The following is a 17291-nucleotide window of genomic DNA, read 5'->3' as shown; positions in this document are numbered from 1 at the left end:
GAGAGAGAGAGAGAGAGAGAGAGAGAGAGAGAGAGAGAGAAAGAGAGAGTCACTGACTCAGGAACTTCCCTAGCACTTCCATTCCAACAAGATACACTCAAAACACTAGAGTAGCAATGGGACTCCTCAGTGCCTTGTAGTATTACTTAGTGATTAAACAGATTAAGAAACTTAGGTGTAGAGAGATAAAGTAATTTGTCCAAGGTCATACAATCAATAACTACTAGAGCCAGGATTCAAACCCAGGTCCCTCCTGACTCTAAATTCAGTATTCTTTCTGCTACACCATGTGGCCCCTCCTAAACTATGTTGTAGCTTAGTTGTACAACAGTTAAGCCTTTGCCATGTTCTCTGTTTTAGTTACTACCTTCCGTCTTTTTAACCACAACTGAAAGCTTACTGAATAATTCTACTTTTTGTAAAAGGAAAGGGTTCAGGAAAGAGCCAAAGAGAACATCTGATTAATGGTAACTGCATCAATTGGAACCAAGAGTTTAGTTTTAAGGCTAATAAAGATTTATGCATCAACTTGTAAGAATTTTCTAAATACTAAATACTAAATATTGTGCTCAGCTGTGCTAGGTACCACGAGACACAAAAAGCGTAAGACATCATCCCTGGCCTCAAGGAGTTTATAACGTCGCTGGGTGAACAACAACAATGAAGGATGGTATATAATTAAGCCCTCAATTGTAGAGTTTAGAGTAGGGCTGGAGTAGTCTGAGAGTTAGGGTAATGGGAGGGAAGGAATCAAACACCACTACCACCACCACCACTACTACTACTTCTAATACTAGACACTTAGATAGTGCTTTAAGTTTGCAATATGCTTTATATAGATTATCTCATTTGAGCTTCACAACAGCCCTATGTGATATAATGCATCTAGATATTGTCCTCATTTTACAAAGGGAAAAAATGACACCAAGAGAATGTAAACTCCTTGACCATGGCCAGAGAGCTAGTGGAATTTGAACTCTGGTCTTTAAACATTTTTTTAAATTAAATTTTATTTTATTTGTGAATCCACATCCTTTTCCTTTCACCTGCCCCCTCTCCACTCTTATGCCCCCTCCCCATATTAATTGAGAAAGCCAGAAAAACTAAACCCATGTTACAGTCATATACAGCCAAACAAAACAATTTCCCATGTTGGCCGTGTCCAGAAAAAAATATGTCTCAGTTTGTAATCTGAGTTCATCACCTCTCTTATCAGGAGATTAATAACATCTTGAATTCTCTGGAATTATGGTTGGTCATTGTGTTGATTGGGGTTCCTACGTGTTTCAAAATTGAATGTCTTTACAATATTGCTGTTATTGTATAAATTGTTCTCCTGGTTCTGCTCACTTTATTCTGCATCAGTTCATACAAGTCTTTCCATGGTTCTCTGAAGCTTCCATCATTTCTCATAGTGCAATAATATTCTTTCACATACATACACCATAGCTTGTTCAGTTATTTCCCAATTGATGGGTACCTTCACAATTTCAATTTTTTTTACCACCACAAAAAGAACTGCTATAAATATATTGTGCATATGGGTCCTTTTCTTCTTTCTTTGACCTCTTCGGGGCATAGAACTAGTAGTGACATCACTGGGTTACAAATGTTTGCAGAATTTAGTAGCTTTTTGGGCATCGTTGTCCAAATTGCTTTCCAGAATGGTTAGATCAGTTCACAGCTCCACCCCAGTGCATTAATGTACCTATTTCCCCACAACTCCTCCAGCATTTTTTTTTCAACTTTGCCAATCTGATAGGTATGAAGTGGAACTCCAGAGTTGTTTTAATTTGAATTTCTCTGTTAGTAATTTAGAGCATTTTTTTTCATATAGCTATCGATAGCTTGGATTTCGTTCTCTGAAAATTGCCTATTCATATCCTTTAACCATGTGTCAATTAAGGAATGGCTTTCATTCTTAAAAATTTGAATCAGTTCCCTATACATCTTAGAAATGAGACCTTTATCAGAGATATTTCCTTGCAAAATTTTTTCCTCCCATTTCCCTGCTTCTCTTCTAATTTTAGCTGCATGGTGAGCCCTGTTCTTCCCTCCAATCCAGAGCTCCAGTCTGATTAAATTAGTTCTATATAGATTTGGCATTTTGAGAGGAGTATTACATTTTTCAGGCCTCTAGAATCATATTCCACATGTGAGAAAAAGAATTTAATAAGGAATTAGGAACCTTGAAAGATATACAGGTTTTACATACACAGAAAAGAGAAGGAAAGGCATTCCAGGTAAAGGAGACACTAAGCAAAGGCTTAAAGGTGAGAAAAAGCATGGAACATTGGGACAATTAAGGACCTTCCACTGACTAGAGGTCATGTGTCAGGAAACAGTGAGAAGTGAGGGCATATACGAAGTAGAAAGGGTGCTGGGCAGAAGACCTGAGTTCAAATTCTGCTCTGTAATTTGTGACTATGGAATATAAGCTCCTTGAGGACAGGGACTTTAGTACAGTGCCTGGCACATGGTAAGCACTTCATAAATGCTTGTTGACTAATTGACAGCCTCTATAGACTCTTAGCTGCTTCTCCTGGAAAAAGGCGGACTGCATACCTACTTGCCATTGTCTGAAGCATTTTTTTTTTTTAGGCTTTACATATACATTCCTATTAAACATATTTTCACGTCAGTCATGTTGTAAGGAAGAATTAGGACCAATGGGAGGAACCAAAAGAAAGAGGAAATAGAACAGAAGAAAAAAATAGCAAATAGTATGCTTCGATCTGCGTTCAAACTTCATAGTTCTTTCTTTGGATGTGGATAGCATTTTCCATTATGAGACTTTTGGAGATGTCTTAGATCCTTGCATTTCTGAGAAGTGCTAATCCTATCAAAGTTAGTCATTTCACAACGTGGCCATTACTGTGTACAACATTCTCCTGGTTCTGCTCACTCAGCATCAATCTATACAAGTTGAAGCATTGTTTTAAGAAAGGTGATTTGCAAACCCCAAAGTGCCACATGTGATTTATTATTTCTCTTTGATAATACATACTACAAAGATAATTCCCTTGTCCAAAGGTTTGGGGGTCATAATGAAAGGTGCCCTAAGAAACTGGTAAGGATTGTGAGATTTCCTATTGAGTGTAAAGCTGGAATCCAAGTAAGAGGTGAATATGAGTAATTTAAAACAGTCATTGTTGTCGAGGAGAGGACAATCGAGTTCTCTCATTGTAATTCAATGCAACAGTCACCAGGTTGAGTGTGTATTGACCTGAGACAGCAAGATTGGGATTCTGTCAGCTGTTGATGGTCACGTCATCTCTTTGAGCTGTGCTCCACTGAGGCATCATGCCAGTTCTGATGCACCCCCAAAAGTAAACAGAGGAATCTCTGCAGATATTTAAGATTTGAAAAAATGACATTTCATGGCCGTAGGTGAGAATGTGCCGAATCTGTGATGGGCCATTATAAGAATGACATTTTATTTAAAGGGAAGATTGTTCAGAATAGGGCATCTGTATTTTGTGGATCATTGAAAGTGGAAAGGTTGGTTTACGGACACATGGAGCAAAGAAAAAAAAAGAAAGGAGGCAGCAATAGAGAGGGGGAGAAATGGAAAGAAAGGGAGGGAGAAAAAAAGGGAGAGAGAGGAAGTGGAATAAACTAGAATGTGGTCAATATAATTTTATTTGCTTTATTAATCCTGAGTGTGGTGCCAATATGTCTGGGTTCTGTGGCTCCCTGGCTGCACTGTCACATGGTGTGTGATCAATCCTCACTCCCATGAAATGAGCCGCCAACTAGAAGGAAAACATCACTAGAATCAGATGACATTTCCATAAAAACCTCAGCATTCAACTAGGCCATATTTCGATGTAGCTTTCTCAGTAGATTTGAATAGTCCCAGTGCTGCACAGCCCTGTGAAGAAGTCAGACCTCTGTATCCTGACTGCTTGTTCCTTAACTGAAATTGTCACTGTGCCAGCATGACCAAGAAAAAGGCACAGGCCTCGGAGTATTCCTTTGAATTGATCTACCCTGTTTCGAAATGAATGTGATGTTTCTTTTTCCAAGAAAGGAAAAGTGAGTGGTGGATCCCTGTATATGTAGACTGTTTGGGGGATGCGTCTGGAGGTGGGAAAGGAGAGGTTAAGACACCAACATTATTAGGTCAGATGATGCTAGGTGTTCAAACTGGTCCTCATATGTAGATTAGATGTTTTCAGACTGGAATGCATTTGGCCAAGTCACTTGGGTGCCATTTAACAAATGAAAAGTCCAAAGATCCCCCTTTGAATTCTGGTACTGCTACTCACCTTTGTGACTTTGAGCAAATTAGTTAATTTCTCTCTTCCTCTTACTTCACCTGCAAAATGAGGCCTAGACTAAATGACGTCTAAGGACTTTTCCAACTCTAAATCCTATTCTTCAGTAGGTCTTTTAACTCTAAAATTTAACTGAGACTTACACCCCAGTTTGGCATCATGAGATGCCCCATGGCATCTAGGTCCCAGTTCTTCTGCCAGTAGGGGTTGCATGCCTCATCAACTTCCTCTTGTCTCCTTCCAAAAATACAAAAAGTATAGGTAACCCCCTAGATTGCTGGGGAAATGGCTAATTACTTTGGAGATGGTCCAATCCTACCTATCTACTTTCCTGGGTTCCCCTAACTGCTCACTAAATCAGAGGTTATTGAGGAAACATTTTGCAGACTGTTTCTATATTACTTAGGTGGTGACAATTCTGGAAGCTTAAGGAGGCTCTGTGGAGCCAAGATTTTAAATAAGTAGGAGTCTCTTGTAATTAAAATAATTTTGAATTAAAATTGCCACTTCAGTAATTGCTTTTATATTATAATATTTACTACCAGTACCACTGTGTAACTTATCACATTAATTACAGTTGGAAAAAAAGTTAGGTGATGAATAATTAATACACTGTGATAACCAAGGAGCATGCTGCTTTGGAAAGAGAGCCAGAAAGGAACTGTCGGAACCAACTTCCCCTCCCACCTCACCCCACTCCAACCCTTGTTAATGAGAGCCTAGTAGTCTGACAGCCATGTGCTTGCAGGTGATACCCCTGCTATTGATCACCTGCTGTTATCAGAGGTCAAGGGGAAAATTTCTCTTTGGCCTTGTCAGTGAGGCTCAGGAAACAGATCAGGAATTCTCATCAGTGGCAGCTGGGTGAAGCTTTCACTTTATTAAAACAGACAGTTTCCTCAACCCAAGTAATTCAGCAAAGCATAAATTAGAAACAGCTCCAAAGGGTCAGTGAAATTCTGGAGCAGCAGTCCAAGCTTCATAAAAAATGGAAGGCTGATATTTTCCATAAGCACATACAAGGTTAGAAGGAAGAGAGCACTGCAAGGGGTGGAGGGAGCATTTCTGCAAAGCAGCTTCCTGGGTACACACAAACAGCCAAACCACTTCCTGCCACTTGCCAAATAAAATCCATCGAGGCAATACACACCCACACCCACATACACACCCACCCTCACACATGTACACATACACAGGCTGTTGTTTTTGTCCTTAGTTTGTGTGTGTGTGTGTGTGTGTGTGTGTGTGTGGCAATTGAGGTTAAGCGACTCGCCCAGAGTCACACAGCTAGTAAGTGTTATGTGTCTGAGGCTGCATTTGAACTCAGGTCCTCCTGATTCCAAAGCCAGAGCTCTATCCACTGCGCCACCTAACTGCCTCTTGTCCTTAGTTCTTGAAGAGGACCGTGACATCAGGGAGGTAATAGCATGAGTTGCAAGGGAATTGGATTTAAGTGAGAGAGGGCCGTGCAAAGTTACCAGCCCCACTTTCTCCTTCGGAGCCATCTGGGTCCAATGGCAAGATATAGTTCAGGACGACTGGAGATGGCTCTGGATGCAGTGGCAGATCTTGGCCTTTTAAAGTTAAGGTCTTTCCCAGGTCTCAGTTTGACTGCGGCAATGCTCACTCAGTGATCAAGGCTAGGTAAGAAATGAGGCAGAGAATGGCCTCTTTTACCTAGTTAAAAAAATTATTCAGGGAGGGAAAGACCCTCAGGGTTTCTTGTCAAAACATTACCAATTGCTAATTACACTCATTCTGAGCCATCAGGGTCCAAACAATGACCAAGTGAAGCTTGGGCTGGGACCTATTGTTGGTCAATCAATGAGAGCCAAAGTGATTTGGGTTTAAGGCAAATAGAGGATGAAGGGCCATACTTTGTACACCATTTCAACTGGAACTAGGACAATTTATCCCAATGCTTGAACTGAGATGAAAATAAAAGAAATCAGGTGTCTTCACATTCTCTAAAAAGATATAAGACAGCGTGTCTAACTCATCTGCAGGCCCAATCAGCAAAACTCCTTACAGCTGCTGAGCTAGATTAAATTGCAATTTGGAAATGTTTAACAAAAACAAAATACAATACAACATAGATAATGTTAATTTATTGTTTTCTAATATTTTTATCATATGTATTATCATGTTGTTTAGTTGATTAGTTGTGTTTGACTCTTCATGATCTCACTGGGGTTTTCTTGGCAAAGATTTTGGAGTAGTTTGCCATTTCCTTCTCTGGCTCATTTTACAGATGAGGAAACTGAGGCAAGCAGGGTTAAGTAACATGCCCAGAGTCACACAGTTAAGTGTTTGAGATCAGATTTGAACTCAGGAAGATGAGTCTTCCTGACTTCAGGCACAGTGCTCAATCCACTGTACCACCTAGGTGCCTTATGTATGTATCATACTTTATACAGATTATGTCATTTGAGCTTTCTAACAGCCCTCTGAGGTATACTATAGGTATAATCTTCATTTTACAGAAGGAGAAACTGAGACCAAGAGAAGGTAAGTGTCTTGCCCATGGCCAGAGGGCTAGTAAGTACTAGAAGTGAAATTTGATCCCTGGTCTTTAAAAAAAAATATTTTTTAAAAAACTTATGTTAAATTTTATTTTCAAATCCACATGCTCTTAACCTACTCTATCATCCTCTCTGTGCCCTTTCCCCATACTAACTGAGAAAGCCAGAAAAACAAAATCCATGTTACAAAAGTGTACGGAGCCCTGCAGGGATCTGTTTCTTATTTGAATTGAATACCAATGATGTAAGAAACCCGTTTCAAAAAATATTGCTAAGGTGACAGCCAGGTGGTGTGGTAGAGTGCTGGGATTGGAGTCAGGAAGTTGAGTTAAAATCTGGTTTCAGACACTAGCTGTGTGACCCTGGGCAAGTCACTTAATCTTAGTTTGCCCCAGTTTCCTCATTTGTAAAAAGAGGACAAGAATAGCACTTTTAGGATAAAAGGAGATAATAGTTGCAACGTCCACAAACCTTTGAGTGTTGTATAAATGCTAGTTATTATTATTGTTGTTATTATTATAATACCCAACACTAGCAGAGAAAATTGTAAACTTCACGTGGACAGGTACTATGTCTTATATAATTCTTCTTAATATCCTCCCTAGGGCGGAGCACTAAGCACGAGGGAGTCACTCAGCAAAGCTCTATTTAACTTCACTCGAATCCAACTATCAGAAGAGCATTGAGCTCACAGGATCTCACATTTATAGGCAAAGTTTACAGAGAAGGCAGTTCACTACTGCTCCCTCAACACTTACCCTTATTGACAACCTCAAAAACATAAGTTTGGGTTCCTCCAAAGTCCCTTGAAAGTATGCTTGATTGGGTTAGACCTATTCAATATGACATTTCATATACAAATCCTGCCCCCTCCCCCAAAAGCTATCAGGATTTCCTTAAGATGGTTTTTATCTAAGAGCAATTCTTTAGCAAATGTATACCCTATTGGCCTTTTGATTAAGACACCTTTTCTAATGCTTTTCTCTGTCATGAATTTAAAAAAAAAAAGATATTATAATGACTTAAAGTAGAAAAGTGATGCCTGACAAACAGCATCTGCGGTGAAACAACGTCTAGGCTACTGTACTGCTTGAAATTTTGCAAAGCATCTTTGTACTCTTCAAGGTTAGGCAATAATATTCTAGACAAAATGACAAGTGAGAAAATTAATTATAATTAATCACAGATCTGGCAGTTTGGAAGACGTGCTTAGTAAGTCATGCTTCAGGTTAGGAAAACCATATATTACATGCAATGTAATAAACAGACATTGTGATAGAAGAAGACAAAAACAAAGAAGAATAAAATATCTTCCTGGTCATTTACAAAGCTACAAACTTCAAGGTTAAAATACTGTCATTTAGAGCTTCAGACCAGCTGTGAGATGTCTTTATGCAACTATTTACCTATGAAATAAAACCTGTTTACATCTCAGCACCCGAAACATATGCCATCCAATTTAGAATCCCAGAGTTACCATGTGAGTCAAATAGGACTTCTACAAAAAGAAAAAATGCCAAATTACTTTTCAGCCCAGGTGTACAGAATGAATTTACTGAAGGGCCTTTAGCATATCCAAACTAGCTGAGCTCTGGCAATCCTATGCTGCATCCTATTACAGTTGGACAATAGCATATTGAAAGATGCTATTTTAGGAAAAGAAAAAAGGTTTTGCTAATCAAGTTGCACTTAGTAAGGATATTCCCTCTTCTCTTGGAGCTTTAGTGACGACAGCAATATCTACAAATGGAGACTCCATTTTGCCAGATGCCTCTGCCTTACCACAGTTTAATTCTTATGCTCAGAGCTCAATCACAATTGACACAGCAGCAAAAAAAGACAGTTAGTTGCCCTCAAGCCCCCACATCTGAGGGGCCCCTCAACTTCATTTTGTGTTGCAAATTGCATCATAATGGCTCCTTATTACAGGGTCTTTTCTCCAGTCCCAAGCCAAATAAAAGCAAAAGTGATAAAATTCCTTTAGGGAGCAATTCTTTTCCTTTATGCTATATTTTCTTTTTTGCTTATGAGGTAAATTCTTCTTAGAGCAATATCATACCACAGACAGGCCGGCTATCCAGTATGGGTCGGGTTCCACTCCAGGTACTTTTTTGGTGATGTGCTCTGTCCCAGGCCCTCTTCTTTTCTCTCACTACATTATTATTTTACTTGATGACATCATCAGCTCCTGAGGATTCCATTATCATTTCCATGCTGATGATTCCCATATCTACTTTTCTAGCACTAGCTCATCTCCTAACCTCCAGACTCACCTCTCCAACTGCGTACTGGACATTTCAAACTAGATGTCCCATAGACAATATTAAATTCATTGTGTCCAAAAATGCAATTCATTTTCTTTCCCCCCAAAACCTTTTCTTCTTCTTCAGAGCTTCCCTATTACTACTGAGAGTACTACCAACCCCCCCAGTCACCCAGGCCCACAAGCTAAGTGTCATCCTTAACTACTCACTCTCTCTCACTGTTCTATCCAGTCTTTTGTCAAATCATGCTGACTTTTACATTTGTAACACCTATTGTTACATTTTCTTTTCTTTCCTCTGACACTACCAGCACCCTGGTGCAGGCCCTCATCACTTCACACCTGAACTACCATACTAGCCTGCTGGTTGGTCTCCCTGCTTCAAGTCTTTCCCCACCCCAGTCAATCCTCTGCTCAGCTATCAAAATGATCTTAATACACAGGTCCTAATATGTCACTCTCCTCATTCCCATTCAATAAACTCCAGTGGCCATCACCTCCAGACTTAAAGATAATACCCTGTTTGACACTCAAAGCCCTTCATAACTGGACCCCCTCTAACCTTTCCTGTCTTCTTACATCGTAGTTAGCCCTGTATAATGTGTGTAACTCTATAATCCAGTGATGCTTGCTTCCTTGTATAAGACATTCCTTATTTCTCCTTGAAGAGTTGTCATTGGCAATCTCCCATGCTTGGAATGCTCTCACTCCTCATATCTGGCTCCTGGTTTCCCTAACTTCCTTCTGTATGTTGTCTCTCCATTAGATGGTAAGCTCCTTGTGATCAGGGACTGTCTTTTGCCTTTCTTTGTATCCCCAGTGTTTAAAACAGTGCATGTAGGTGCTTAATAAATGCTGGTTGACTATCTTTTAAATAGTGAAAATTTTCTATCACTAGGAAGTACTAGCAAATGAAAACAGGTGAATGCCCGTTGGAGATGAAGTTTCAATTGGATGAAGGCTGCTCTGCTGTTCTCTTTTTCTGTTCAGTATTCTCCAAACATACTTTCTTATTACAAATTTTGTTACCAGAGGTAGAAATAATATAGGAGGCACAGGGATGCATTCCAGGATGTCAGAAAAGGGAGGCACACCATACAAATCATAATACTAATGAAAGCAACGTCAAGTATTCCAGGAGACATAAAATATGTCTTGTGTTCCACCTGGAAGTCTTGTGTTCAACTAAAGGGTTAAGGGGTGTGTGTGTGTGGGGGGGGCAAACACTAAAAAGCTATAGTAAGGGAAGATCTGGAAAAAGGAGACTTACTGGGTTGATCTGTGCTAGGGAAAGAAGCCTGCAAATGTGATCTACTATTCCTAGCAGCTGCCTGGGTATAGGCCTCCCTTCACCTAACCTGGGTTAATAATCCTAAGGGACCACATCCTATAAAATCACTTTAAAAGGGCTAATAATTTGTACTACAACCAATATTACAAAAATGAACATTCTTAAATATTTAAGAACTCTGATCAATGCAATAATTAACCACAACTCCAGACGACTGATGATAAAGAATGCTGCTCCCCTCATGATAAGAGAGGTGAGGGAGTAATTGGTAGAATGAGACAAGCATTTTTCAACAGGCCCAATGTGGGAATTTGTTTTGCTTGACTATGTCTATTTGTTATAAGGATTTTGTTTTTCTTTGGGGGGAGAGAAGGTAGGAAAGAGAAAAAAAAATGCCTGATAATTGAAAAATTTTTTAATTAAAAAAGAGGCTAAATCAGATTTACCTGTAAGGCTAGCCTAATGTGCTCTGTGATTTCAAGGTCTTCTTCCTCTCCCCCCCCCCCAATTTCTCCTTTCTTACTTGCAATTTTTTAAAAAAGAAAAAAACAAGGCCAACTTCATTACAAGGGGACGTTCTTCCTAAAGCACTTGTTAATTGAGGTCAGCCTCATTATCTTGATCAGTAATGAAGCTATAGGTGCCCAGGGATTATTTTGTAAGATCTCCTTTACCCCAACTTCATTCCAAGTGACTCCTGGGGCAAGTCAGTGATGTCAAGTCATCTTTGGTAGCCTTGTTGCCATTGGTTATTGCCCTAAGAAAAGATGTGTCGGTGGGTTTCAGCTTGTTGAGAGCTATGGAACCTAGGTTTGTTGGTGTGGCTGTGAGAGCAAAACTTGGCCCTCATTTTGGCACATTAATGAATAGTTAATACTGTTCCAGCTGGAAGGAAAAAAAAACCACCATGAAACATAATTCTTGGGAAATAATGCAGGTTTACTCTCCTAATCACAACAAGATGTTTTAATAGCACTAGAGCACTTTTCAAATACTCTATCTGCTTCTGTTTTAAGTATAGACAAAGAAAGGAAAACTTGAAAGCCCATGTTTAAGGATCTCAAAATCTACTTCCTCGGGTAGAACCAAGGATGGATGGAACCAAGAACTCACTGGATGGATATCTTCACATCTATGTGTAGTTGGGATGGTATTGGGTAGGATGGAATCCCAGAAGTGCCAATGGTCTAGAGGAAGGCAAAATCTGACAGTCTTCGGCTCCTACTTAAGAAGCCTTTCTCTATTAACTTTCAAGATAAAATACAAATCCTTCAGCTTAAGTTTGGCATTTAAAGCCTTTGACAACATGGCCCCAGTCTACCTTTCCAGGCTTCCTGCATATCACCTTCCCCTTATCCCTATGCATTCTGTAATCCAGGCAAACCAGGCTATTTGCCATTCCCTGAACTCCACTTTCTAATTCTATGCATTTGCACAGGCTCCACTCCACTCCCACTGTCTGGAAGACTCTTCGCCCTAATGGGCTTCCCTCCTCCTCTCCAAATAATTATGTATTTTCTTATCTGTTTATATGTTGTATCCAGCCTCCCTCCCTTCTTTCTTCCCAACACAATGTAAACTTATTGAGGGTAATTCCTGGACTTTACCCCAGTGCCTTGAAACATAGCACTTAAAATACCTTTTGAATTAGACCAGATTTATGCAGAAGGAGTGGTAAAAAGAGACCAAGAAATTCAACTTGGAATAGCTGGAGGAAATGGGAAGATAAGTGTGTAGTGTTGGGTTTTGTCTTATGCTTGACTTTGTAAGAACCATGTTTATTTGTGCTTAGATCCTAAGTCACGCAGGAAGGAAGAAATATTGACAAACCTTGTGACAAATGGCTACTTATTTCTTCAAAGGGAAAGCATTTTTTACCATTTTAAAAGGCTATCCTGGATTTTGAAATGGTGAACATTTGATAGATAGCGTACAGGATAATGATCAAAAAGAAGGAATGACCCAAGTTTTCAGGGCATAGGTCAAATATATCGAGAGTTATATCCAGCAAAGACAGTCCTTGTCAGAAGTCAGACATTGCTGACCCTTTGTTGATATGTTTTATTCACATTTAGAAGTTTAATTGGAGAGCAGAACAAAGAGGTCTCTATTCAATTAAGGGAAAATAACAGACTGACAAAGGGCAGACAAAAATCAGCAACCCCTTTACACTCTGTTGTTAGAATTTAAAGAGTGTTTCTGCTGACCTTTATGACTATAAACCTGGAATGCGCTAGAGAAGGAAGGCCAATTCAATTTTGTTCATACAAATGTTATACAGGTAGAGGTGGGGACACCAGAAGACCATGGGCTTATTCAGCCAGCCAGCCAGTCAGTCAACTAGCATTTATTAAGCACCTATTATATACTAGATACTGAGCTAAGTGCTAGGGATATAAAGAAAGGGAAAAGACAGTGCTTGATCTCAGGTATTTCACAGTCCAAGGAAACAACACGCAATTAACTATGTACATATAGGTTATATACAGGGTAAATTGGAAATAACCTCATAGGAAAGGCACTAAGATGAAGAAAGACTGGGAAAGGGGTCTAGCTAGTAGAAGATGGGATTTTAGCTAAGAAGCCAGGCAAGCTAGGAGGCAGAAATGACAAGGGACCGAGTTCCAGGTGTGGGGGACAGCTAGCAAAAATGCTCTGAATAGGAAGATAGAGGAATTCTGTGTCACTGGATCCCAGAGTACATGGATGTGGGGGTGGGGTGGGGCGTAAGGTATATAAGAAGACTGGAAAGTAGGAAGGTGCCAGGTTATGGAGGGCTTTACAAGCCAAACAGAAGATTTTATATCTGATCCCGAAGGTAATAGGGAGGTACTGGAGTTTATTGAACAGGTAGATGACATGGTCAAACTTAGTCTTTAGTGGACCAATTTGACAGCTGGAGGAAGTTGGATTGGAGTGGAGAAGACTTGAGGCAGGGATACCAGGCTATTGCAATAGCCACGGAGGGAAAAAAAAAAAACCACCACCTTTTTCTAGTGTCAGTCAGCCTTGATCTATCAGAATGATCAGCTCAGAGCTGGAAGGGATCTTGGAGGCCGCCTTGTGCAACCTTTTATTTCACATGTGAGGAATCCGAGGGCCAGAGAGGTAAAGCAATTTGCCTAAGTCACACAAGTAATAAGTGACACAGTGATCACTCGATAACTAGCACTGATACAGGAATGATAACACCTGGGCCAGAGTGGTAAGGCCCAATACTACAGTTAGCTGTTGTCTCTCCAGAAGAACAAAGGATCGAACCTACAGTCTTCTTGAGACTAGTTTGCTGGCTGGTGCTTGAATTGAAGCAGGAACCTAAGGCAAACAGGGATCTCTCCCCATATCCTCGAAAGTCACTGTTCCTTCAGGCTATGAGAAGAGATGAGTAGTGGGTAGAAGAAACAAAAATGGGGCAGCTAGGTAGCACAGTGGATAGAGCGTTGGCCCTGGAGTTAGGAGGACCTGAGTTCAAATCCAGCCTCAGACCAGACACTTGACACTTACTAGTTGTGTGACCCTGGGCAAGTCACTTAATTGCCCAATTACCTCACCAAAAAAAAAAAAAGGAACAAAAAGAAAGAGAAAAAAAGATTAATGACCAGAGTCTGTTCTGTGTATAGAATACAAACCTATCACAGCTCTGTGGGGGCAGAAATCAAAGGAATTTCAGCTCATGGGGTGGGGTGGTACAGCTGGTAAACTGATTTCATCACCCAGATACAAGGAACAAAATTTAAAGCCTTTGTTGACTGCCCTCTGGGGGAAAAAAAGGGACTAAAAATGGTACGAAAATCTAATAGTGGCTAATCCAACTGAATAAGCAATTGGTTGTGCAGGAAGACAGACAGAAGATGGATCAGGCACTTAGTAGGTTAAGGCTGAGAGGCATTCATAGATCTGTGTGGGAGAAAGGTTAGGGCACGGTGGCTCATCTCTATTAGTCATTCGTTTGCATGAATGCCAACAACATAGAAAAAATAGTTGGAAGGGGGTAGGTAAAAGGTTAGTTTGCTCCAGCTTTGCAGGGCACATTAACCTTTCGACAGGAGGAGGTGAGCTCATTTGGCTCTCAAACGGAGTAACTAAACATCTAAGAGCCAAGTGTTGCTGACACACTTACTAAAGTCTATTTCTGGAAGGATACTTGAAGGTTTGAATCACCGTTAGGCAATGTGAAGGGGAAGGTCTTCCAGGGAATAATGTAGATCCTATCCTCTAAGTTCCGATAATTGGAGCTATCAATCAATCAATAAACATTTATTAAGTCCTTACCATGAGCCAGGCACTGAGGATACAAAAAGAGGCAAAAGACAGTCCTTGCCCTCAAGGAGCTTGCGATCTAATGGGGGAGACAACATGCAAATATATACAAAGCCAGCTATATATGGGGTAGCTAGGTGGTGCAGTGAATAGAGCTCTGGGTTTCAGACACTGGTTGTGTGACACTAGGCAAATCATTTAATCCTTTTGGCCTCAGTTTCCTCATCTGTCAAATGAATTGGAGAAGGAAATGGCAAGTCACTCCAGAATCTTTGCCAAGAAGACCCCAGATGGGGTCACAAAGAGTCAGACACAACTGAAAACGACTGCAGAACAACACCAACGAGCTATATACAGGATACATAGGAAATAATCAACAGAAGGAAGGCTTTCTGTAGAAGGTGAGATTTTAGTTGGGACTTAAAGGAAGCCATGGAGGTCAGAAGTCAGGAGGTAGAAGATCTAGATTTAGAGTCGGAATTAGCTCTAATGTAGGTAAATTTATATTGTGGTGTCGCAGAGGGAGGGTGGGGAGAAGAAAGGTGAGAAGTAAAGAAGAATAGGATGAGATACTTTCATTAGATACCAGATGGATTGGGGATAAGACAGACTGGCTGGACTATGAGGATAATTGGGGTGAAAATACTGAAAAATGAGGAAGGAGTCTATCTGCTAAAGAGGCATTAAGTACTTTACTAAGAAGACCTAGTGGTGAGTACTTGACTAGTCAAAAGACCTCAATTTGATTACCAACTGCACTACCACTTTCTAGCTAGCTGTATTCATGACTGTGGTCAAGTCACTTCCTCTTACTGAGTGATAGTTTAGGCATATGTAAAAGTGGGATATACCTGGACTGCATATCTCGTAAGGTTCCAACAATTATTAAGGACTTATCATATACCCTGTTATGTACCAGAAACTCTGTTAGACACTGGGAATAAAGGGACAAAAATAAAGCAAGTCCCTGCGCTTAAGAAGTTTCAAATTCCCTGCTTCTATTCTAAGTATAGACAACAAAAGAAGGGAATATAATGTATACATAAAGCTAAGTCTAAAATATATGACACAAAACTTAATATAATTATAAAAAATTATAATAAAATATAAAATAATAACCTATATTTATAGATCTAATTAGCCATCCAGGTAGAGGCTAACAGAAAGCTCAGAAAAACTAAGATGGCAAATATTTATTCCACTCTACATGTAGATTATCAATTTAAGTAAACATGTGACCAAAGAGGTCAAGTTTTTAGGTTTAAAAAACCCATTGGCTTGGTGTAATTTTCCTCCCTCTTTTGGCCCTTTCTTATGCTTAACCGAAAGACATAAGTAGGGGTCATACATTTGAAGGAAGTAGTCTCTGTTGGATGAAAAAATACAATGCTAAGGCACTAGGATTGCATTTTTTGTTTCTTTTTAAAATTAGTAATCTCCTTTAGTTGAGTTTCCTTTAGGCCCATTTGAACTCCTTTCAGAGCTGAGTGAGAATACAGTAACCAAATTTGTAAAATGGGAAAAGGGGAGATGGATTATGCTTCCATGTGCAAACTGTTTGGCTATTTTAATTGAACCAATGAGTAATTGGCACACTCAGTACTTGGCTAGTCAATCCAATTAAGTCAGTTAACTGATTGTGAGAAGAGGCATTTCTATGATTCTTCCTCAGAAAGAATTTTTAGGGGATATGGCGGCGGGGGGGGGGGAAGTATTGAAACCCTTCCATGTTATAGTTTGGGGATGGCTAATGCAAAGAGTTCTGGTGTAAATTAAAAACAAAAAAGGAACAAATACCACGCATCATTTAGAGTTTCCACCTTTGTTTTAGAAGAGTTGCTCACTGTCTCTCCTGAAAGTATACTTATGCATTTACATGTTGTAAAGAAGGGATTCCTTAATCAAATGTAGACTCCATGAAGGGAAGAACTGGTCTCTATTTTGTTCTTATACACCCAAGACTTAAAACAGTGCTTTGCACATAAAGGCTCTTACAAAATGCTCTTCAGACTGCGTTGGATGTATTGGAATATGAACTCTGGCATAAAGAGAGTACAATGTGGTGACAAATACTTGCTAAAAATAGTCTATAATTTTACAATTTTCTTTAGTTATTGAATCAGAATAAATGTGAACAGTAGGGAAGGAAAATTCAGGGTTAAAACTAGCAAACATAAAGGCATGGTTCAATGATTCTTATTTCTAGAGAGGTAGGGGAGGATTCATTCTAACTCCAGGGAAATGTGGTTTAGTTTCATATTTCGTTGCTTTGTCCTGACTTGGCAGGCTAGTGAGACTGGTTAACTTAGTCATTAAAGCAAACAGTGCTAATGAGGCCAAGGTTGCTTAGCTTTGCTCCATTCTTTTGCCACAAACTGTACCCATAACCACAGCCAATCACTTCACAAAGGCATGACCTGAGTCACAAGAGAGGCCACTCCAGACAGAGTAAATTGGATTAGCACACAGCCATCACCACTAATGCAGAAACAATTCAAAGCACACATAATTACAACAAAAGTGATCATGGTAATAACGATAATGATAGTCATTGGGCAGAGAGGATTCTCCTGGCCAGAATTCAAATACACCAACCCCTAGGGAGAGATGTAGTTATTTCCTAGTCACTACACTTAGCAAAAAGAAATACCTGACCACTCTGAACATTCTTAGCA

The 17291-nt window shown here is 39.8% G+C and overlaps 1 protein-coding gene across 1 annotated transcript in view; it reads right to left on the bottom strand.

The window, feature by feature from the left end:
• The window catches only part of AFF3 (AF4/FMR2 family member 3), a 666987-nt gene that overhangs the window by 90064 nt on the left and 559632 nt on the right, over positions 1 to 17291 (bottom strand). The gene's annotated exons all lie outside the window — the stretch shown is intronic.

This window comes from Vombatus ursinus, unplaced genomic scaffold (genome assembly GCF_900497805.2).
Source record: "Vombatus ursinus unplaced genomic scaffold, bare-nosed wombat genome assembly UNPS02014877.1, whole genome shotgun sequence".
In the NCBI taxonomy this organism is placed as follows: Eukaryota; Metazoa; Chordata; class Mammalia; order Diprotodontia; family Vombatidae; genus Vombatus; species Vombatus ursinus.
The sequence above is the reverse complement of the archived record's forward strand: the minus strand, read 5'-3'. Positions and strand labels throughout refer to the sequence as shown.